Genomic DNA, 23,107 nt, shown 5'->3' with positions numbered 1-23,107 from the left:
GGCTACAGAAAAATGAGTGGATTTTGTTTCATTAAAGAACTTTGTTAGTTTCCCTCAGCCCTAAAAGAAATATTTCCATCTCTTCTGAAGGGTTGCAAACACTGACCCACCTGGAAACATGAACAGCACAGAGAAGTGTAGGCAAATTGGGGCATGCAGGGAAACATGCCAGAATCGCTAGGCTGAAGCCTATTGGCATCACGAAATGAAGTGGAATAAAGAACTTGTGGCAGTGAGAGCAATCTGCTATCATTATCTTCTCCAGATTGTGAGTGTGAGCAGTAAGCAACTGCAGCCCTTCAAATCAGACTGTTTGGTATCCCCTTACTGCAGAGGGACCAGAGGTTTTTAGACCCTAGCTCTGATGTTTTCACCTGCTACAGAGCAACTGTTCCTCGGCTCCATTCTTAGGGACAGATGAGGCTTACAAGTCTCTTAAAATACACTCTCTTCAGCCACACTGAAGATCTGCTGGGCGATCTACCATCCATGTTACCACTTTCAGAAGATTTGTGGGTTTGAGCCTTGAAGTGAAAACTCAGCTTTCCATATCCTTACAAGCTGACCACGATACACAAGCTCCCACGGCAAAGGAAGCATTCTGCAAACTGTTCAAACAAAGGATTCCCAAAGTCTTTTCATTTTCCTGTGTCTCACCATTCGTATAATGGCAGGAGCAGGCACAACCGTTAGCAGCAGGAGCAGCTGGTGGCCCTGCACCAGCCTGGGCACCACCTCAGAGCGGTGCACGTACACCCCAATTTGTGGATCCTGGGCTAGAGCAGCACATGACTTGCTGAAGTGAAGCATAGCCCTGTCCTTGCTCTAGGGCTGCGGTCCCCTCCTGCGTGCGTGCACGAGCACCATCTAGATGATTGGAAGCATTTCACGTAGGCTGTCTGGCAAGTCACAGATGTCACTCGCAAGTACCACAGACATTATTCATAGCCAGTCACTGCTTGCTATCTACAGATAACTGATTGCATTCAGACCAGATTGGAAACAAGGTTGGTTAAAAAAAAAAAAAAAAAAAAAAAAAAAAAGAGAGAGAGAGAGAGAGAGAAAAAAGAGAAAAAAGCCAGACAATCTGGCCTCTCCAAGCTCCAGCCATCATTCCTGCAGGCAGAAAGTGGGAAACCCTTCGACAGCCGGGACCCACACTTCAGCACAATAGCTGCTCGAAGTCAAGAATACGGCAAGATAATGCATTACCGACCAAGCACTGCAGAAACCTCAGCAACTTCAGTCTGAATTTGCCTTTTTTTTTTTTTTTCCCTTTTTTTCCTGCAGCTGGACAATCTGGCTTTATGTTCCAGTCCTTTCCTGCTCTGTGTTTGTGTACTCATCTTTTCTAAACATCCAGGCTTTCTGATCAGCAAACAACATAGTAGCCGAAGAGATCACTTAATGGTTCAACTGGCCGTGCGAGGATGTGTGGCTTGTTTTGCATTCTTAATTGCATGAATAAATCTGGTGCTTTTTTTTTTTTTTTTTTTTAAAAAAAAAAAAAAAAAGAGATTTACAGTCATGAGAATGCATATGTAAATTAAAGCACAGTAAGAACAGCACAGATTGCTGGCAATACAGACTTTCTGCACCAGTCCATCTTCGCTTAACTACAGGTATCACTTCAAATGAACTCATTTCTACACCTATTACTGGCTTCTTTGCTAAAGCATGGTGTGGCCTGCTTATTACACAGCTGTAATAAGGACCTCCCTCCCCCAGGAGCAGGATATAATAAAGTAACAAATTTTGGCAAGGACTTCATAGCCACAACACACCTTTAATTTCTGTTTAATTAAAAAAGTTAAGACGTTGGTTATCACCAGTTTTTCTGACTCACAGTAACACACTCAAATCAAGAAGTTCGCCCTCTGAAAGTATATACTAATATCTTTTAAGTGCATTTGTGTTTTACAGAGATATCTATAACAATATAAATTCACGACAGAGCATCGTCCTCTAAATGACAGTTACTTAGTTTTAGTGCCCTGTGAGTTCCTTCAGGAAGGGAAATGTTGTCTTTGTCAACACTGAAAGCCAGTTAAGCTGAGTGAGTAAGCTACAAGCAATTTGGCACCGCACTCCTCTCCAAGCCCCCGAATCTGGGACCTCTGAAATCCTCCTTAAGAGCATGGTAATGGGGACACAGTGAGAATGCAGTCAGGTTTGTTAAGCTTTCTTGTTTTTCTGCTTGTGTGTGATGTAGACAAGGAGCTTCTCGTGAGCGCAGACCTGATTTTGCATTTGTGGGTATGATACAGATCCAATGATCAAGCTGATGACAGAACATGCAGAAGATGTTTCCAAAAGCATGCAGCACTGTCGCACTGCAGATGGACCAACTTTAGTGTTCAAGATCTACCAAGCTGTAGCAGTCTTTAGAAGTTGATGATTATTGCAAAGCATTTCTAAATCTCTCGCTCTTGTTCTCTTTGATCTTTAGGTGTATCAGGATCATTCATGACGCTACTGAGATGTGCAAATCTAAACCTTCTTCCTTTGGAAGAGGAACTCTGGAGTCTTTTCCTGGTACTTTCAAAAAACAAATCATAGTGCCCTAGAAAAAGGCTCAGAAGATTAGATGAAAATGGAACTGAACATGCTATTAACTACATACGTTTTTTATTTTTTTTTTTTTTAATTTAGAAGTAATTATACTGTACTGATTACTGTACCTTAAAGAAAGGCAGTAGGGGAAAGAGTTCTCAGATTTTGTCTACAGGAAAAAAAAAAAAAAAGTTTGCTTAGCTTTGTAAGTTACTTCTCTCATCCCAGACCTAAAAGACTCAGGGATATGCTTCCCCTTGCCCCACCTCAGCACTCTTTACCTAGGCACCTTGAAGCTCCAGAAAAAATTTCCCACTATGTACCTCCAGGTGCCTTCAAGACAGAGGAAATATTCCTGTGTCTCCAGGCACAGATCTACAAATACACACAGGACTTCAGAGAAGGGACAAAGGTACTCTCACAGTTTTTGCAAAGAGGCCAGAGGTCATGGCAGAGCTCATGGAGGCAAGGAAGGCAGAGGGCTCTAACCCCCAACGATCAATGCCAAGAGCTGTAACCATGGGCAGCAGCCTCCACAATGATTTCAACACAGGTCAACATCTCTGAGGACCATTGCACTCTCAGAAAAGGGTCCTAAGGGAGCCAACAGAGAGAAGAGAGAGAAGTAGGGTGTATCCCCAGCAAGAGATAAACAAGAACTGGTTAACTGTGGACTTTTGAGGTACAGCGTAAGGACCGCTTAAACCCACTTACATTTGGGATGCTGTGAGGATTCTGTCCTTCCTCTTCTGTGCTGACTGTGCAGCCTCCTCATGCCAGCACTGGCACTCGGTTGATCTCATGGTGCAACCGTTCAAACAGGCAGAGAACAAACTCTGCCAAAAAAAAAGAAAAAAAAAAAAAAAAAGCAAAGCAAAATTTCCTGTTGATTTGATTCCTTAAGCTGGTTCACCATGAGGTCAGACAAGCAGTAACGCCACTGCGAGGGAAGAGACAGACCACAGCCGTGCTTATCTAAATAGCACTCAAAGCCAACTGAAGCAGGCCCTACATGAGCACTTTTCTCTCTCCTCTTCTCAAGGCGTTATCTTCGTATCTATGCCAAATCATTCTTCTTGCATGTTCGGACTGACACACCTGATCTTCCTCTCCTTTTGCAGTTGCACATTGGGGTAAGGAAGAGGGAAGAGACAAAAATTTACTATAGGTAGGGTTTAGCTATCTGGAGTTGCAAAGAGCACGTGAGTTTTAAAGTATAATATCACCTTCTACATCCAACCCAAGTATCTGAATGTTCAATCAAGCATTTGGCAGAGATTAACACTTATGGAAAAAAAAAGAAGCTTTAATTATTTATCTACAACAACGCAATCTGACTGAACAGTGTAGACTCACATGCTGGACACAAAAAAGAAAGAACAGGTTTGCTCCATAGCCTGGATTTGCACACTGGTGCAGAACAGTGGAGTCCCTAGAAAGTGTGTGCTTTCCCTGCACGGCCACTTTATCTACCTACACCATCAGCCCTCACCAACAACAGGCCCGTTATGCCCCAATGCTTCAAACAATTCTCAAACTGCCCTCAGATGCCCAGAACAGCCTTGGGATTTTAAGAACAATCTTTATCATAACCCCCACCCAAGCTAACTTCCACCAAACCCCTGTGGAACCCATTTTTGGGTATCCACAATTTCAGAGTTTTACTTTTTCATTAAAGCGTAGTTATGAGTTATCAAACTTCCCCGTTACTCCCAGATCACCTGGAAGGAACCCACACTCAGAAACTTTGTCTGAAAGACATGAGCATGCGACTTAAGCAGCTTGCAAGGGAGCACGATTCAGACGTCCTGTATGTAAACCAGACCAAATGTGGAGGTCTGAGCTCAGTTGTAAGTGTTGGACTTCCATTTATTCCAAATGACCAGTTTCCAAACCTGATTTCCTACCATGGAGATTTAGGAGATGACAATCTTCTATCATTTCATGTGTGTTTTCCTCTGGAATTAATGTAGACTCGCATTCCTGAGTGGTTCTTTCTGAAGCCTTTCCTGTTCTTGTAAACATCTTGGGAACAAATCTGATTTGTTTCATTGGCCACACAGATCACAGGGGGCTGCTGTCCTACGCTTGCTGTGGGACATTGCTCACGAGCATAAGAAAGCTCAATTGTTTAGCACTTACAGCACATGACAGCTACATAAAACCAAATTCAGTGGAGAATTGCTGCCTATATTTCATGACTATGGCTTCTAAATTAATATTTTAGAACCTATTTCGAGAAGAAATCATACTTATAACCTAATAGATTCTAAATTACCTCCTCACAGCTCTTGGAAGACGTTGTCAGTGATGTGCCTTTTACAGACATGCAGCCAGCTACTTCAGCAGTCAAGAGCCCAAGAACCAAGGAAGCCATGGAGTGTGTCCATACACACACCGTCACCAACTGTGATGCAGTATGGTACCCTCAAAGGTTCATTGAGCATACGAGGCAAGGAAAAAGTGGATTTTTTTATTATTTCAATTGTTTCAGTTGGAACACAAGAACTATCACAGGTATCTTTAACGTATGAAAATATTATATGTAAAGAGATCAGCTAAGCTAATGGATCTGGTGCAGAAGTCCTGATGCTGCATTGATTCAGGATGATCTGAATTCAGTCAGTGCTGCTTTGAGAGAAGGTAAGGCCAAATGACCTCCTGAAGGTGTTTCCTTCTCCTGGGGAGAACATAGTAACCATGCCAACACTCACAGAGCTTTTGTATCAGGGTTTGACCTGACACAAGTGAATGTGGGTGGTAGTATTAGGGTCCAAAACTCAGTTTTCTGACGATTGATGGAGGTGAAGACTGATGTTTTATAGTTGTGATCAAACTCCTCACATGCAGCACGCTGGCTGCCTTCCATGAAGCAGGATTTTTAGTATTTCAAGTCTAATACCAGTTGCATTTGCTTCTTTTTCCCCTCTTATTTAAAGAAAACAGCTATGAGATACACACATATAAGAACTGCTCATACTTCAGTGAGTTACAACGGCTTTGTCTGCTGATGAGTACAAGGCTCTTGCTAAGTTACCCTTCAAAGCGTACAGCTCCCACTTTGCTCAGAGCTATGTTGCCATCTCATTACCCTTTTAATACTGGGTAACTGTAAGCCTGTTTCTGTCCAAGTAAATGAAGGAGCAGTTCGAGAAGTAGATAAGGTAATTACTTTGTCTTCTTTATCTCCAGATTCTCAATTAGTTGATCTTTGCCTCCTGCATCTTTACTGCTGAACGGTAAACTACCGTGTTCCCATGAGAAGCTTTTTTCCACAATCAACATTTCTATACCCACCAGTGAGCTCAAGTCCTTGAGTGGGAGAAGAGTAGACCTAAGTCTGGAGCAAGGCAACCACCAACAGGAAAAAAAAAATATATAAGCAGTACTTTGGATGCAAGGGAGACAAGTTATGTAGGAAGCTTAGTTTTCTCAATGCCTTCCTGACAGACCCACTGATAAGGGAAAAAACATATGAGAGAGGAAAAAAAAGCACATTCAGACTTTAAATGTAAGCCTTTACTTGATATCCTCTTAATTTTTTTTTGGAAGCACAGCCAAGAAGTATCAAAGTAATCAATATTTGCCAGAAGTTAACCCTGTTCCCAACATTGAAGGTATTCCATAGAAATAGTACTGCAGCATTTTATTGAACAAACTAAAGGCAGGTCAAATGAACAGGCACAGCTTGAGAATTATACGGATTTGAACAGACAATAAATTCTTAAATAACACGTTTCACCTTTCCCAGGGTACAGATGTTTGATTAAAAAGATATACTTGGTCTCAAAGTGATAACTTTGGACTACAACTGGCAATGTCTTTGGAAGCTTCAGTGATTATTTTTATACCAGGTGAATTTGCCCAAGAGTTTTGCCTCATGAAGCATCAGCTTAGGAGTTAGGAACTTCAGAGTGCAACAAAAAACAAGATGTTTTTTTTCAGTGCTTTTAGAACTTCATTTTAAAAGAAAATCTCCCCAGGGGTACTAAATGCTTACTAAATGCTTGAAGTTTTTTGTCCAGAAGTTGCCCTGATGCACCACATGATGGCTTTAAAGAAGCAGCTCACAAACTGTGTCCTTCAAATGGGTTCAATCCTATTAAAGAAAAAAAAAAAAAAAAAAAAAAAAAAAGACACCAGTGGCACCTGAGATACCCATCCCACAGAACAAGGCGGTGAATATTTTAGGCTGGTTTTATGAAACAGAAGTGCTGCTGGGAAGCAGTGATCAGTAGTCAGTTGTGTAACGTGAGCCCTCCAGTGAACTTACTTGAGCTTCCAGAACAAACAAGAAAACCCTGTCCTTGTTTTATGGGTAAGACAAAGTGCACTGGAAAACATCTCTGACATTTATTACACGCTTCTGTGAAGGGAGAGAGCTGCCTACCTTTTGAAATGACTGAACAGCCATTAGAGGTATTAAACGTGAAGAAAAGCGTTTCAGAAACAGGAAAAGGCCATCCGATGAAGTTAACAGACAAGAACCAACACATGATATGAAGAATATTCTACAGAATAAAAAGGCACTTCCCACTGATCAGCCCTATGATAGCTCCCAGGAAAGACATTCCGTCCTTTCCCCCCACTTCAGGTGCAGTACTGACATTCATAAGCAAGTTCTATAAAAAAAAAAAAAATGTTAACAGTTGTTTCAGTTTTCTTTAATATCTCTAGACCCACATCTTGAAATTATCCACTCAAACCAACTTATCGCAGGACTAACAGGCAACAGGAACCACATCTCAGCTGGTGCTGGCAGAGTTGCACAGGCATGTTTCCAACTCGGAGAACAGAGATGCCAGAGCTGCCTCTGCAAAGAGCCTTTCTGAGCCTCGCTGGTCTCTATGCATGCAAAGACGAGCAGAACCACGCTTTTCTGTTTTGATTTTTTTATTTAAGATTGAAGCAACACTGAGATGATAACTGTGTTTACCTCACTAGGCTCTCCTTGAGCTAATAACCCTGCTGAACCCTAGCTTGCTCCAGTCACAGCATAAATATTGATCTACGGAATAGCAACTGCGGATTGTTGCCTTCATAATCATTTTTTTGGGCTCCTGCACTACTCATACATAATACCCATGGGTATGCAGACAGCACACGATCCACTCAGAGGTAGAAATGTTACCTGATCAATATAAGCATCCTAAAATCTATGCTAGAAGACTTAAAGACAGAAATCCAACGTGACCACAGACTATCATCCCCTGAAGGCATGTGTTATGCTGCCAGACATGATTAGAAGGTGATAAGAAAAGAATTTAAAAAACACTACAGATCATGTACAGGAAGCAGCTTCGGGGTTCCACCTTATCACTCCAATCTGCTCCTAGTTTTGTCGTTAATGTGAAGTGGCCAGACAGACAAAACAGTCCGTACAGAACTTAGAATACATAAATCTTAGTACCAAGTTTCAAATAAAATTAACTCTACTTTTAGATGAAAAGTATATTTAAGACACTGCAGTCTTCCATTAACTTTTTTTTTTTTTTTTTTTGAAAAGTTGCTTAAGAAGTAAGGGCCATTCCTATTCCTCCCCTGTTCTGCAGGTTTTGGTCTATTTGTCAGTCATTTACATTACTGGGTAAAATTATTCCCAGTAATTTGTTGTCTACTCTCTTTTAGTGTAGGATGTGTGCAGCTTTGATCCTTGGAGTCACCTTCTTGAGCAGGCCAAGACGATCTCAAGACTAAGATGATTACAGGCAGTATGTACTACTGACTCCTGAAGTGCTCCAACTGCTGCTGATGTTCAAGGGACCAACATCTCAGATACAGCTACACATTCAAAAATTTCAGGCTTGTTTTCCTTTCTAAAAGCAGCACTGAGCACTTCCATACAGCAATTTTAACTGCTGCTGATTGCATGAGATGCCTAAGATGCCTAGCACCAGCACTGAGCAATCAGGAGAGAAAACTGTCATTTGAGAGACAACTTTTATTTTCCAGAAGCACACAAGAGTTGTCCATTTTTACTTTTTTCTAGGAGGTGGATTGGGGTGCTGGGTTGTTTTTATGGAGTTACTTTTACCACTAGCTAATAAGTGCTTTCCAGAGTGAGCTCATTTGTACATATTCCACATTAGAGGGCTCTGTGAATTGTAGAGCACCACAGGTCTTTCTTGCTTTAAAATACAGACAGTTGCAATATCTCCAAGCCATTGCACAAGAATGCAACATTAGAGCATTCAGACATCTGCGAGGCAAATATTGCACCCTGTCTTAAAAGCAGAGGGGCTGGACAGAAATACAGTCTTAAAATTTGGGAGATATTGGCACTAGCCATGCCGCATTACATGGCATCTCCAGCTCTTGTCATGGCACTGACACGACAGGTAATGTTGTGAAAGGTAATGGTAGGCACTCTTGTGCCATAAATAAAGCAGAGCCCCAGTTCAGAAGCTGGTAGTAAAATACTTTGCTCAAATCCAATATGTGAAGACAACAGCAGTAAGAGAAACCTTACAGAATGCCCAGGAGAGAGTTCATTTTTTTCCACTAAGACTGGAACAGCACATTCCTATCAGCAGCTTATTACTACAACAAACTGATTATGTAGGTGCAAACAGATTAGGTAGGGACTACTACAGATATGCAATTGAAAAACCAGTATTTTGATGCAATTAGAGCTTCTTCTCAGGACAGAGGAGACTAGCATCATATAGCAAGAGTGTATTTAGAGTCTGCATATAAACCAAATGTTTGAGCAACAAACAGCTGAGCGGAAAGGAAGAGAGGCAGAACGAGGACAGAGGGATTCCTCGAGGAGAGGTTAATCTGCTGCCACACACAAATACCCTGTTAAACACTGACCAAGGGTTTGTGTGCCATGTGGGAGAATGTTAATTGTTTACAGGTACTCAGGGTTGGATGAATACCAGGAAGCAGCACTGAGAAAGTCCATTGTACAATTAAGATGGGAGAGGAATCGCTGAAGGAGGCACTTTCATTTAAGTCCGTCCTGCTAGCTCCTAACCTAATTATTTACTACTGAGGGTTTCCTTTCCCAAGATTGAATTCAAGGAACAAAAAAAAAACCTGAAAGAATGTTTTCTTTTTCTTGTGGGAAGAAGGGTACACATATGGGGGACAGGTCTTTGTTTGATGTAGCACTAACCACTATTTGCAGAGGACAGAAAAAATGCCTTCTAGTCTATTTGATAATGGCTTCAATGCCTGCCACTCAGGTGATTCATTATTAGCGCTCCTGTCTTACATCCCTATCAGGAAGGCTATAAAGCCAGTAACACTTTTCATGTGAACAGGATAACACTTACAAGGATTTAGCTAAAAACTCTCAAATCATATGCCTACCATTCCAAGAAAATCACTGCTTTACTTTTAATCTATATTTTGGTGAAGTTGGCCAAATGTTCAAGTTCTGTCAGCATCTCCTCCCAGTTTCTTTTCTGTATAAGACTTTCTGAATATTTCTGAGGATTCTGCCCACATGTAATACTTCTGAACTTGGACGAGGAATGCATGTTGAAGGAGGCTCACTACAGACAGAGCTCAGGATTCAGCTTTCAACAGCTCTGATTCCTCCACGTGTGCACAGAGCTTCTGGTTATCGCCTGTACAGAATGTTACCTTTTCTGCTGTTTGCCACTTGAGTTGCATCCCTCCCCTACATAACCAGTGCTTTCCTTAGACAGAGCAGTTCACCTAGAATTGTCATTACCTCCTAAGGCGCCCTTTTTCTTCTCAAGGCCTGTAGAGGGAATGATGACAACCACGGTTTGTATGCCAAACAGGATTACTCAGACCTGAACTTAGCACCTGCCTGTCTCTCCTTGCAAAGAATGACCAATAGTTACTGACCCCAAACAGCCCCCTCTTTATTATCTATCATTAACTGTATGTACACAGGGACACATGAATGCTTAACCCCACCAGATGCATTTCAGGTAGGCCTATCTTAGTCCTGTATCTGCAGGACAGGCTCACTTCAGCACAAAGGCTCTCTAGGAATGAGGATGATAAGGAAGTGCTCCTTGGGGTATTCGGCAAAGCCCATTTCTTCCTCCGTCTCCTGGGCCTGGTTAAACTAGTTGGGGCAGCTTACCAGGGGCCCAGAGACAGACTTCAAAGTGTTTGGTTCTCTTCCATTGTCTCCCATGTTTGCGGAGCTGCTGTTATCAGGCCATTGTCTCCATTCATTCACTCAGACGGGGAGTAAACCGCTTACATCCTCACCGAGCAGCTACCACAACAGGCTTGTCTGAGGGTTTTCTAGGGAAAGAAAGCTGGTGAGGAAAGGCTCATGCTCCAGATATGGAGGGCCACGGTCCGTCACACAGACCACCACTGCACTGGCTTCTGCCTTACCTCGCCCTCTCTCAGGCTTAACAGCCTCAGACTGAAGTCTCGTTTCATTTCACATTCTCTAACTCTTCACATAACACCCTCCCAAAATCTGCTCCACCTCTTTCAGACAGGAAAGCAAGGTGAGGTATCACTCCCCAAGGTGTTCATGCAAACAGATTTTTGAGCATATGGGCTAGGATCCTCAGGCGCGTTTCCTTTTCTTTAGGATTTCAGTACAATTTCTGGACAGCAGCAGATTGACAGAGACAAAAGCAGCAGAGGAATGGAAAAGATAACGAGCCCCCCTGGTTCCTGCATTGGCAGGCTGCTCTCTGCCCTTCACATCCACCTATTCGCCTCATTTCGAGTAGGATTACAACAACTTGAGGGAAAGGAAGTGCACTTTATTTAATACTGGAGTGTCACTGAGAGAAGCACAGGCTCCCCTCCTACAGCACAGGGCTGGGGGCTCCCCCAGCAGCTCCCCGGGGCCGCCGCGCCCTCGCCTCCCCTCAGCAGCCGCGGCCCGAGCCCGGCGCCATCCCACGGGTGCCACCTAGCGGCCTCCCCGCCGCTCCTCCCGGCCCCACACGGGCCCAGCACCGCGCTGCGGCTGCAGCCGGCGCCGTCCTGCAGCCACAGCCGCTGATTTCTGCCTCCGAGCCTCGGCCGGCGGCACGGCGAGGCCACCCGCTGCCCCCGGCCAGCGGCCATCCTGCTCCTGCTCCCTGCGGGGCTCCGCGTTGCAGAGAGTCGGGGGAAGAGCAAAAACTTATTGCATTTGTTCGCCTTCCCAGCACACTTCACGCCACATTTGTAGCCGCAACTTCCTCAGGCCTCTCCCAGATGAGGAGATAAAAGCATGCAAAGTTTTTCCACCAACACCAAGAGGTCTCCACAGGAGGCTGGTAGTGGCCAAAGTCCTACCACCACAGGCTGCGGCTCCCATGCCTCACCAGAGCAGTGAGGAGCGTGTCTCCTGCCGCCTTGGAGCCTGAGCACGGTGTTTGCCAGCTCCACTGGGCTGATCAGCCACCTGCTGGCACACCCTGCCTCTGATCTCTTCCCTGCAATAACCTGCTTCAAGAGATGCCAGGCAGGCACCGGGAGACAAGTCCAGTTTCCTTTGCAAAGCCAAGTAGTTAAAACTCAAGGCCCGTATCTCAGTATTTAAGCAAAAGGTGTCCAGGGCTATCGCTCATTCTGCATTTGACACTGAGGCAGTTTCAAGGTGACTGTTCAAGTGATCTTCTCCCAGCCAGCCTGTATGGCAGTGACTTCTGGGACCCACCTACACGTCCTCAGGCAGGCATACTCTGCCCTCCAGGCCGGCAATTCGCTTTCCAGCACTGGTTTAACAGCTACAGCAACACCTCAGCCCTGGAGCTGCTCCCCAGGCTGAAATTCTGAAAAGTTATTTTAACCCATAGCCCTAAAGATCACTTTTTAAATTAAATAGAAGGCTGTTTGGTGGGCATGCACAGGCTCATGTCTTCTGACCTTTTAAAGGGAGAAATCCATATCCGTACCAGGCTGTGTGCATACATCAGTCAGAAAGTTGGAAATTATTTTGCAGTATGTCCTTCTCATATCTATTCCATACAGTACCACAAAGCAAGCTAACTAGGACATGAAGGCCAGACCTGATTCACAGGAGAGAAAGCTGAGGTTACTAGTTACTTGTTAGACATTGTTGCAAAAGTCTTCAAACACTAATTTTGGAACACTGTCAAGAAATGTATCTTTTATATATACACATTACACAGTACACCAGTTTTTAATCTTTTTTTTTTTTTTTTTTTTTTTTTTCCCTTAGGAGGCCACAAAGTCAGAAAACAAAGTTTAAAATCTGTTGGATTTTTTTTTTTTTTTAAAATGTTGCTTTGTTCCCCTCTTCCTCTCCCCCATGAATGTCTTTGTCCTTAACACTTACATACTATAATGGAGTTTTAAACCTATTTAGAGGGTTTCCCTTCTTTGCATATAGATGACCTCTAACTGAACAGCAATATGAGTCAAGTGCCATGTGCTCCTGATGCTACACATTTTTGCTTTTTATTTATTTATTGCATTTTTCCTTTAAAAAAGATGCCTGGAATAGACACATAACCTATCCAGTGATTATATATCTATATATCTATATCTATATATATATATATGATCTTTAAATGATACCTACATACAGATGAAGATTGCAAGCAAATGGCTCTAGAATTACATACTAGAAAGACTGCTTCCTAAAATTTGCTTTGGAAACAGCTCTAAACCTAAAGTAGACTTCTGTCTTGCAGAAGCACTGTACCATCAGCTCGGTATTTATGGAAACAACTTCTCCAAACAAGTTCAAGTTCTGCATCTTTCTAAATACATCTTCATTTCCTGAGGTCAAGTCTTCTGTCACCCATTTCCCCACACAGCAGATGGATGAAGTCTTTTCAGAGACTTTAGTCAACCTTATTATGTGATACTGCCTTTTTATTGGTTGCAGGGGTTGACACCAATTCAAAGCTGGAAGGATTCTCTTCTACTCCTGAACCTTTTCAGTGGAAGCTGCTTCATCCACAAAGTTGGTAAGACAACTTTTGCAGCTCATAGGTTGAAAATTCCACCAAAACCGGTGTCTCTTCCAGCCATGCACTCCAGTCTCCAAAATAACGACTCCCAGAAGAGCTTAAAAATGCTCTACAAATGGCATGCCAAAATGAGTCTCAAAGCTATCAGGTTAGAAATGAACAAGACCTGCTACTGGAAGACATCTAGTACATCTCTGCCTTCAGAAGAACGCCAGTTCCTTTCCACAACAAGGACTGTTCTACCAGAACAAAGGTGAGAAGCATCAGCTCTTAAATATTTTCTCTACTTGATACCTCACCAATATAACACCACCATACACTGGTTTAGCAAGCTACTGGGGCTTAACACCCTTGGGGGGCAGAGGGATGCAGATTAAAGTTGGAGAGGAAAGCTTAAGGACTGGACAGCAGAAGAGGCTAAACACCACAGGGTTTTCACTCACATCACCATGTTAGAGAAAGTTTAAGTGATATGCTAAGCCCACCCCATTCTTCAAGTTTAAAGAGACTTCCTTGTGGCCATCAGCAATTTTCAAATTGCTCAAAATTCAAGTGAGCCAATAGATCTCCTCCAAGTTAGAACGCGTTATAGGAGTCAACCATTTCGTGTTATTTTTTAAACCATAAAAAGGAGGCAGTCAAAGCAGCGTTTCAGTTAGGTAGAGAATACTGCATTAATTTCAGAAACTAAATAGTGGCAAGGTTGGAGTCTGTTGCACTGGTTAATGAATGCAGCGACTGTTTTCAAAGATACCCACACATGTACAGATCATAGCTAGCATGAACAGTTTTTACAGCACTGCTGTATAATCTCATTCAGTTATTTGACTACTGATGGTAATTAAGGACCATAACCCATTGCCAAAAAAATAAACAAATGTTAACAACCACCCAAACTTAGGCAATGGCAGAAATTGTGTGTGGATATTCCAGGTTTATTGCCAAGTACTTAGCTGTTCAGAGAAAATTTGGAGTTAAAATAAATTCTTGAGTATGTACAAAACATAAGAATGGAGCCAAACACTTCACGAGCACAGGAAAAACAGCTGAAAAGGTTTTGTGTATGTAGAATGAGTATCTTGAACCTAGATAACAAGGAACAAGATTCACAGATGAGAATATAAAACCAAAAAGAAAATTAAAGATGTATGGACGTAGTCACTCCTGTCTTTCCTTTGGGACGTGCACAGAAATACAGCTACGCTCCAGACATTTTGTAGGGTCTGACCCTGGTAAGGTAAGTACTTTACCATGCATATTGATTATTAACTACCAAAGTTGATGTAGTAATACTGAGGTATTAAATCAAAGACACGTGCATCATGATTTGATTACTAGCTGTAATGTATTATATATGAAAATGAAACATTATGTATGAAGAGAAACAAGTATAGCAACTGATACGTACAAAATAAAGTCACAGTGGCACATTGAACAATTTTAGGTTACCCAGACTCACTTAAAAATAGAAACCAGAGCCTGGACTCTTCTCTCACCCCATTTTACATGTCTTTACGTTTGTTGATTTCAGTGGAGTTCTTCACAATTTATGCCATTGTGAGAAGAGAATCAAGCCTTGTGTGTTTAAAAGGAAACTGCAGACATGTTTCCCACCAGAGTGCAGGGGGAGATTTTTAAAAAAACACAAGTATATGAACTGTGAAACCAATAGAGTACACAAGTGAAGGCAGGCAAAGAGGCTCTAGCTAGGGGTAGCAGTGGTGGTGAGCTTGCAGTTTATCCACAGCTCTCCCCCCCTTCTTCTTTTTAAGACCTGGGATTGACATTAAGAAGTCAGAAACCCAGTCATTATACTGGCTTTTAAATAAATTGTTAGAAATAAGTATTACATTTGCTTTCTGACAGACATTTTTGATTTATATTTTCCTACTGATATTCTACAGAGTAAGGACAGGGCCATTTGCTTTGTGAAGAACAGACTTTCCATTCCCTGAAACTGGGAAGGGGATCTGAACGATTTTTAGTGCTAGAAAATGGTGCCTAAATTACTCACACCCAAACTAAAATAATAAAATCTTCCCCAAATCCTTCAGAGTCTTTCAGATAACCAGTACTACAGTAGTTAGAAAGAGCAGCCAGTACCACTTACAAGTCAAGCCTGGCAGAGTACTAAACGATTTAGAGATGGCAGAACACCTTCATGGTTTGGACCTACTGGGAGCCGATGGCACAACTGAAGCTACTGCTTTATCATCATTTCTTGAGGCAGCAGCTCACAGTTAGGGAGATCCTTGCCAAGGTCATGAAAGAGGAACTCCACATACTAAAACAACTGTTATATTGATTTAGAAAGTCCACTTAAACAAAATGAAACAAGAAACTCTCCAAAACACCATATTTTTTCAACCCAACACTAGCTCCCTGCCTGAACCATGCCAGCACAACCAGACAACGCTGCATGGGAAATTGCTTGAGCATTTCCATAGGGAATACAGACTGAATTCATTGCTATATCAGGGGTGCCATCTTAATACAAAATTAAAGTTATTTATAGCTAAGAGCCCAACACTGCCAGAGTATGACTGTAACTACCAGCTTGGAGATGCCCTTTCCCCACCCTCATTCATGTGCACAACCAGTGCCACAGCTCATATACTTGTTTAGGTTCTTCCCTGCACTTCAGTAAAAAGACATGCCTGAAGTCTCCTTTTGAAAAGCAAGTCTGGATTGTCTTCCCACTTTGGCATCAAGTCCTGACTGACTGATTGAGTATGCAACAGAAAGCAGGAAGAAGGTAAATGCACAGGACTGGACGAAGGAGGGCTTCTACCTATCGCATAATTCAAGATCTGCCTGCTAGTTTCCATGAGAGATGTTCTTTCAAAGCATTAGTCTACTTCCAGAGGCTGTGGGAAGGTGCAAAAAGACCCAAGAACAAACGCCTATGCTCTTGAATATACAACTTGAAATGTTTTGGAGTTAGTGCTTAAATGTTGAACACTGACTTGTACAAAGAAAAGAACAAAAACACCACACCCTTAAATGAACAGCAGCCTGGTATCACCTCAATTCTGAAAATATGGTAAGCAAATATACTTCTGTGCTACTATATCACAGTCAAAGAGTCTCCATCATATTAGTATCTCTTTACACTCAAGTCCAAGACATTAAGACATGCTTAGCAACTAATGTATCAGACAGGTTTATAAACAGATAGTGCCAGAGAAGAAAGACAGGGAGACATTGAAAATAAACCCACTGAACTTACAGCCGAGAAGGTGGCAGATGCAGAACTAGACAATAGAGCTTTGCGTGTCAGAGGAGATTTTGCAAAGAAATCTGAGAAGCAATAAACATGCAGCAACAAAATTGATGACTGCATGTCACTGAGTTCACATCACATTCCTACAATGCTCAAGTTCAATATGTCAGCAGCTACTCTTACAGAGAGAAGAGCTGGTGTCTCACAAGAAGATCAGTTTTACATAACAGGAAAATCATAAACTGAGAAAGAAACTGGCTGATAGGCTGGACCACCAAACTACAGCTTCATACCACCTGAAAACCCCCATGAAAATTGTTCAAGCAGATTGACTGTAGGGTTGGGGTGAGGCTCAGTGTTTATGGGGCTCACAAGTAGCAAACTAGATTGTGCCCAACTTGCAGAGTGCCAGAGCAGGCATTCAACAGCTTTTTGGCAGCTCTTATTTAACTACAAAGGCAGTATCTGAGGCTCACACTTATCACAGAGGGGTGCTCTCCTCAGGTGGAGGCAAGCTCTCCCTGCATCCTCACCCTGGTACTCAGCTCCCTTCCCTGTACCCTCCCAAGGCTGGTCTATGCCAAAGGGGACCCAGGCTGTGGAGAAGGGCTGCCAAAACGTGACTGCTCACTTTAGGCAGATCACGCTGCTCTCCTATGAGTGGTATCTCACAATAGAGACCTGTGGAAATCCAGACCCACACCAAAATGCTGAGAAGACAGCAAAGCTGAGTGCTGGGTGACATCCTCAGAAGGCTGGAGGTAAAGCACGCTTCCAGGTCCTCCATACAGATGAGAGCCTGGTCTGCATTTTGCATGTTTGGCACTGCTCAAAGACATTCGTTGGCTATTGGCCTGCTAAGCTCTTCAGGCTTATAAATTCCTTTGCGTTCATTTTCAACTACTACTTTTGTTAAATATAAACATATCCTCTGTGTATCTTACTCCCATATTCCATATGCACAAAACTAACTCATTTCAGTACTGGGGTGAATGGGAACTCAATATTTATCACCCAGATCCACCATGCTTTGCAAACAAGACAGGAAAAACTCACAAGGACTTTATCCATGTGATCTTTCTGATGAGCAAAGCTTGAGGAAGCAGTTCAAAGCTCTCAGCAAGCCATATGTATGCTTCTGTAAAAAAGACATCTGCAATTCACCAGTGAGGTTCTAGACCTAGCATAATTCATTCGGCAGTCTGCATAGAGAGATGCAAATACACCAGGTTCAGACAATTCTTCAATGCTTTCATAAAATTCATTTAGAAGTATATAAATATTCACATTTGGAATTGTTAACTCAGCTTGTATTTTTGTACAGAAATACCGAAGCTGCAAAGATATGACACTTCTGGAAAAAGGCCAAAATAAAGTCAAAATACTTTCATGGTAAGCAAGCACACAAACACATGCAGTTTCTTTACACAAACACGTACAAACTTCTGGTTTATTAACTACAGCACCGGGTTACAAAAAGAGCTCTTTAAAAAACACCTTCGCTAATCAGGCACTAATTTTTAATGTACTTTGAAACCACTCGGCTTTTGCTGCGGTTAGACAAGTCGATCCACACTTGAAAGTGCAAGGAGGCTTTAAACTTGTACCATGGTTACCATGCATTTGTGTTGCAAGAGAAATGGGCCATGGGTGAGGGCAGTGTCTGACTAGCCAGCGAGCTCAGCTGGTTGAGCAAGAGTGCCTGTGCAGCTAGGCAGGCTCTTGCTGAGCCAGCACGATCCCCGTCACACAGGTACTCCATTAATGAAGAGATCATGGGAGGGTAAAATGGGAAAAGCTGAACAATTGCAAGGCTTGTGCTGAAGGAGGTTTATATTCCTCGCGGGAGCAATACCGAAAAGATGTGTGCTTCGAGGAGGGGCATAGCAATATCTGTCCAGAATACCTTTAGAAATTCAGTTGCACTGTTCAAGTGACTGCAACGAAAAATGCAGGTGTAAAGGCTAGCGAGAGAAGATGCAGCTTTCTTGCAGCACAAGAGGATGGATGTAGAGTTGTACCACCCAGCACGGTGGTGCAGCCCTGAAGCCTACGTTGCTATATTCATAGCTGCATCTGTTACTTCCTTTTAAGAACACTCAAACACCTTCAGAAACAAAGAAACTCAGACAGAGTAACTTCAATTTTTTCCTTTTTATAAGGACTAACATCATCCCATTTCAAAAGCTTCTGTAGGTTTTGTTATAAGCATCACGGTATTGACAAGTAGATTTTTAATCACGCTGGTTGCAATTATACAAATCAGCGATCAAATCCCGGGAAAAGCCAGAGCTTTCGTATATGCTACATTAACACAAAGATTAGACTTTGAATTTGGTGCATTGCCATCAGAGAAACCTACTTCGGAGGTCATATAATATTAAGACTGGGGCCAGTGGATGCAAGATTAGACAGCAAACAAGCTAAAAAAGTGATTATAAAAACATCACAGGAAACAAAATTTATTTTCAAAAAGCAAAGCAATCACGTTTCAATATTTGGAAGGCAGTTGGCAATGCTTTTTGGCATGTGGCTGCTCCACGAAGCCAATATTGTGTAACTGGAAACATTTCAAAAGAAAGAGAATTGGTGAAGTCAAGGACTGTAATTGCAAGCTGTGGGATCTGTGCTCTGATAAAAAAAGAGGGCAACCAAAAAAAACTGTAGCAGGTATAAATCCATAAGCCCACTCCATAACATTTTTATCAGCCAACTTGATAGAACTGGAGAGCGAAGGAGGGGGCGGCACAGAGGGAAGGAAAATGGAGAGAGGCACACAAGGCTGAACAGCACGAGCTATTGGGTGCCATAAATCAATGTTTCTAACACGAATCTTAGACAGGAGTACATGACTTCAGTACAGAACAACTGAAATAACACACTTCCAGCTTTTGTTGATGCGTAATCCACTGGAAATGAAAGGCCTGCCTGGGAGGCTGTCTACCACGGGTGTACGAGCTAGAAAAACACTCTGAGCCCGATAGGTTCACAATGATGTTGAAGAGCAGCTCACCAATCTTACGGCTGCAGTTAAGAACTTTCAAGAAGTCAGCCTTCCAGGCAGAGCTCCAAGAAAAGGTGAACGAGCAAGAAGCTGCCATTTGCAGATATTTTAGAAATCCTGGAAGTGTTTGTGTTGGCTCGTGCCTCCTGTGCCTGAGCACTTCACTCATTTTGTGCACTAAAAAAAAATAAATAAAAAAAATCCCCTCGCACAAGGATATGCTTGAGAATTGTCAGCTCACATGGGGATCGTTTGCTTAATTTCCTCCCCCCAAAAAGGGCCATGTATTTGGTTCACAACATAAACAAACAAGACGTGAAGAATCATGGCAGATCACTTGAGAAATTTGCTTCAGTAACCGGAAACATCCTCCTGATAGCGAAGCAGCAGCCAAGGAGTTGTTTCTGTAAAAAACATGTAATTTTGGCAAATTGTGAAGTGATGTGATAGTCTGTCTTGGTATTTTTGCCAGAAATGTCACAACTTCAGTGTGCTATGACTTGTAAAACACGTTTCTTCCCATCACTCTTCAGCAATAAGGTGGGAGGGGGAAGATGAGGGATTGCTGCATTATATCTCTCCAAGCTGGTTCTTCCCATTAGACAACTCTTAATCCAAACAATTCAGGCTTACAAGTAAAAGCTACTCATTTCTGTAAACACTTCCAGGAGCAGGACCTAGGCATGCAGGGCTTACAACGAGCATATACCAGTGGACAGAGCTAACCTCGAGTTTACCTCTGTTTAAGAAAGCATGAAGAGAAAACAGTGCTGGCCAAACTGGAGCTTCATCCTCGATACAAGGGAGGAAATTAATACTGATACAAGCCACTTGGTCGTTACGCACCCATCTCATCATCAAGTATTCTTAATGCAATACAAGATCACTGAACAAGTTTCCTAGGATCACTTGGGGATCACTGTCATGATAAAAATAAATAGAAGTGATGCCTCAGAGCATGCTCTTTTATACCCCCCCTCTCAGCCCCAGCAGGGATCTCCTTGCTGGAGGACAGCGTAGTGGCAGAAAGGAAACAAACCCCAGCTTGTTTGTTTTACAGGGCCTCCACCATTGCATCTGGTTACCTCTGGAACCAGGAGGCTCAGCACCCGAGCAGGCAGAGCCCTTACACCGAAGTGCAGCTCTCAGCTCTTGGTCCGCTCTGTCAGAAGCGGCACACAGCAGCCGCTGACAATGCATTATGCAAGAGCCACGTTACAAAGGGAAAGGGTTTTTTGGCTGGGATACAGAGGCTGGAGCATTACAAGGGGTCCAAGCAATCTGCAGAGGCATAATACAAACCAAAGCCATTTAAATTCCTCTGTAAAACGTAGACGTTCATTAGCATAGAAAAGTTTCACAGGAAAACAATGACAAAGTCAAAGCCATCTGATTTTCATATGCTAATTAATTAAATATGCCAAGTGCATTTAATCTCTTATTATAACCATAGGGGGAGACAGACCAAACTCTTGAAGTTCTGAAAAGCCAGGTCATTAGTGTGCCAAGTCATTCTTCAGATCTCCGTCGTGTATACAAATTTACATTCCCAACTTATTAGGTATGGAAGTAAAACCCGGCTCCCCCCTCCTGCGCCCCGTTTCTCCTCCTTCGGAGGACACTTGCTGTCTTCTGTTCATGTACCCCAAATGCCTTAAGTGCTCAAAAGAACCGGTTTGCTAGAGAAATAAAGCACAGAAGCCATTTTCCACGAGTCCCTGTTAATGCCCCCGTCCCCGTAAGATGCAGGGGGACCGGTGGGAAGTGCCATTAGGAGCATTCCTGCACACACGCATGAAAATCCACGCATAGTTTGTGCTCTTCCACGTTCAAGCTGGGCTGACATTTTCTGGCCATTTCTTGCCCTTCTAAACAAGAAAAGGATTCTGGTGTTTACGTAAGGCTCTTCTTGCTTCATAAATCTTAAATTGAAACAGATTTTTTTTTTCCCCCCCTAAACAATTACCTTCTTCAGAGTTATCATAGTACAGGATATTAGGGAAAAACCAGACTCTCCTGTTGCTTTTACCCACATCTGACTCCAATCTTAATAGCTCAGCTATTAACCCTGTAAGGTCCCTGCTCGCACACCTTGCCCGGCCGACGGTAACGTTCCTATATGACCGATCTGGGCTTGCTCTTCGCAGCCCCTTTTGTTATCCAGCAGGAGCAGCTCCGTGCCCTGTGGGTAACCAGCCCCATAAGCTGTCCTGGTGCCAGGGCTCAGAAGAAGGGGATCTGTCACCACAGCCAGCATCCCTGCCATCCTCCTCTTTCCAAGCCTGCCCTGATCCGAGCAACGCCACCCCCTGCGCTGCTCCACCACAGCTCAAGGGGCCAAACGCCTTCCACCAGCACGTCCTGGTGCTCCACCAGAGCTCATGGGGCCAAAGCAGCCCGTCCCAAAGGAGCCCGTCCCAAAGCAGCCCGCAGCCTGCCACGCAAGGCACACCGCTCGGAGCCTGCCCAGCACCGCAACCAGCCAACTTGTGGGGCCGCTGCCCCCTGACGCCCCTATAGGCTTCAAGGTGTAGGATACCGGCGGTAACCTATAGGGTGCCCCGCGCACCCCATGAACCGCAGCGGAGGGGGGACAAGTTGTATGGGGGGACGCTGAGCTCGCAGCACCCCGGTGGGGGGGGGAGCTGATGGATTTTCGTTAAATGAGGAAGGAAAATAAACGAAAGGAAGGAAATAAAAGGGAAAAGGAGAAAGGATAAAAAAAAGGGAGAAGGAAATAAAAATAAGAAGGAGAAAAATAAAAAGGAAAAGAGAAAATAAAAGGAAAGGAAAAAAATAAAAGGAAATGAAAAAAAATAAAAGGAAAAGGGAAAAAAGGAAATAAAAGGGAAAAAAAAGTAAAATTAAAACAGGAAAAAAAGGAAAAATAAAAAAGGAGAAAAAAATAAAATTTTTTTAAAAAAAGGAAGAAAAGTCATCGGGCGCCCCTGCGGAGAGACGGGACCGGTGTTACCCCGGACGGCTGCCGCTGGGGGATGCCGCTGTCAGCCCCGGGCCGGTCCCGGCGGGACCCTGGGCGCTCCGCAACCACCGCCCCCCGCTGCCGGTGCCGGTGTCGGTGCCGCCCGGTGCTGCCCGGTGCTTACCTCCCGCGGCGCCGGGGCGCCCGCATTGACAGCGGGGGAGGCAGCGCGCTGGGACCGTGCCCTGCCGTCGGGAGCCGAGCCGAGCCGAGCCGAGCCGAGCCGAGCCGCCGCCGGCCGCCCCCGCCGCGAGTGCCCGCTGCCCGCCGCCGCTCCCCGCCCTAATGGGGCTCCGCCGCTCCGCGCCCGAGACGGCGGCGGCCGCCTTCCGCCGCGCCCATTGGCTGCCGCCCGCCGCGCCCGCCAATCGCCGTCGGGAAAAGCCGGGGGGCGGGGCGAAGGAGGAGGGGGCGGGGAGAGGGGCGGCTCCGGGGGTGCGGACTCGGGGGCCGCGGGTTCG

At 43.8% G+C, this 23,107-nt stretch overlaps 1 protein-coding gene across 1 annotated transcript in view; it reads right to left on the bottom strand.

The window, feature by feature from the left end:
* PRICKLE1 (prickle planar cell polarity protein 1) overlaps positions 1-22,893 on the bottom strand; it is a 67,534-nt gene extending 44,641 nt beyond the window's left edge. Inside the window, exon 1 of the mRNA XM_082764251.1 lies at positions 22,771-22,893. The gene's annotated coding sequence lies outside the window, so the exon portion shown is untranslated. The remainder of the gene's footprint in view (positions 1-22,770) is intronic.
* Positions 22,894-23,107: the final 214 nt, after the last annotated feature.

Source organism: Aythya marila, assembly GCF_965140915.1.
Source record: "Aythya marila genome assembly, chromosome: 1".
NCBI lineage: Eukaryota > Metazoa > Chordata > Aves > Anseriformes > Anatidae > Aythya > Aythya marila.
This window is presented reverse-complemented; position numbering and strand designations above follow the sequence as displayed.